Source organism: Pteropus vampyrus, unplaced genomic scaffold (assembly GCF_000151845.1).
Source record: "Pteropus vampyrus isolate Shadow unplaced genomic scaffold, Pvam_2.0 Scaffold1000003193, whole genome shotgun sequence".
In the NCBI taxonomy this organism is placed as follows: domain Eukaryota; kingdom Metazoa; phylum Chordata; class Mammalia; order Chiroptera; family Pteropodidae; genus Pteropus; species Pteropus vampyrus.
Genome location: NW_011917595.1, coordinates 1 through 1,720, shown reverse-complemented (window position 1 = coordinate 1,720; position 1,720 = coordinate 1). Strand labels below are relative to the sequence as shown.

Here is a 1,720-nt window from a genome sequence, read left to right as displayed (position 1 = left end):
CCCCGGACACGGCCGTCCCGCTGCAACTTGCCGAGCGACCCGTGCTAACGGCTCGCATGGTCTGCAATGGTCACATGAACTTTTGGAGAGCGGCACCAGCGCCATCGCGGCTTTCACTCGTCATGGCACCTTAGGGCCGAAGTCGGACCGGCTCCGGGGCGCGTTCGCACCATGAGCCTGGTGGGGAGGCTGCGGCGCGGCTTCCGGGCGCTGGTCGCGCTGTCGGCCGCCTGCTGCCTGGCCAGCGTCGTCCTGTCCGCCTACTTCGTGTACTCCGGCCGCAAGCAGGGAGCGCCGCTGCTGGGGAGCAGCGCGGGGGCCGAGTGCGGGGACGCCAAGGCCCCGCCGCACCGGTCCCCGGCGCCGAAGGCCGCCGGGGCGGCGGCTGCGTCCCGGACGGACGCCACGGTGCTGGTGCTGGTGGAGAGCCAGTACTCGCCGCTGGGCCAGGACATCGCCGCCCTCCTGGAGTCCAGCCGCTTCCGCTACCACGCGGTCATCGCCCCGGGCAAGGGCGACGTGCCCGCGCTCACCGAGGCGGGCAGGGGCCGCTACGCGCTGGTCATCTACGAGAACATCCTCAAGTACGCGGCGCTGGACGCGCGGCGCCGCGCGCTGCTGGACCGCTACTGCGCCGCCTTCGGCGTGGGCGTGCTGGGCTTCCACCGCGCGGCCGAGCACAGCGCCCCGAGCGCGCGCCTGGCCGGCCAGCCGCTCGCGCTGCTCAACAACCTGGCGCTGCGCCGCTGCTCCGTCAACGCGCGCTCGCCGCTGCTGCGCGTCACCAAGGCGGCGGCCGCGGCCGCGGCGCGCGGGCCGCTGCCCGGCCAGGGCTGGACCGTCTTCCAGCCCAACCACTCCACCTACCAGCCCGTGCTGCTGGCCGAGCTGCAGGCGGGGCAGGCGCCCCCGGCCGCGGCGCGCGGCCCGCCCTACGCCACCGTGGTGCACGACCTGGGGCTGCGCGACGGCGTCCAGCGCGTGCTCTTCGGCAACGACCTGACCTTCTGGCTGCACAAGCTCGTCTTCATCGACGCCGTGTCCTTCCTGTCGGGGAAGAGGCTGGCGCTGTCCCTGGACAGGTACATCCTCGTGGACATCGACGACATCTTCGTGGGGAAGGAGGGGACGCGCATGAACGTCCACGACGTGAAGGTAAGGGCGCGGCCCGCTTCGCCCCCGGGGTGGCCTCGGTGAAGTCACCAACGCGGGGGGTGGGAGGGGGCTCGATGGCTGTCACCGACCTGGGTGGTCTCCAGGAAGCACAGTGTTGAACATTTTAGATTCCTCGTGACTCAAAATTTTAAGCCGCAGTAGGTTAGGAATAAAATAGGCATTGAAAAACCCCGAGCTGAGCTTTGGCAGCTCCGCACGCACGGAACGCAGCCCCGGGGGCCTAGGACACCCCGCGGGCGCCCCGCCCGGGCCCCTCGCGCGCCCCAGCCGCCCTTCTAGCCCGCGCTGCTGGTGACGCCGAGACTCACACAGCCGCGGAGCCCTGTCCGAGACCCGTGTCCCCGCCCCACGGGGTCTGGCAGTGGTGGCCGAAATACGAGGTGCAGAAGCAGCCCGAGACCTTTCTAGAACCCCAGGGAAGCAGCGTTTGCTGCTGTGAAATGTTCACACGCCATAAACGTAGAGATGAAAAGTAGTTCTCTAGAGGACGGGTACTGGACCAGACCGCGGGCGCCTCCGTCACCGTCTCCCTTACGGACGCGTC

The 1,720-nt window shown here is 70.0% G+C and overlaps 1 pseudogene; it reads left to right on the top strand.

Annotated features, from left to right (window-relative positions):
* Positions 1 to 171: 171 nt before the first annotated feature.
* Positions 172 to 1,155, top strand: LOC105311320 (annotated as a pseudogene).
* Positions 1,156 to 1,720: the final 565 nt, after the last annotated feature.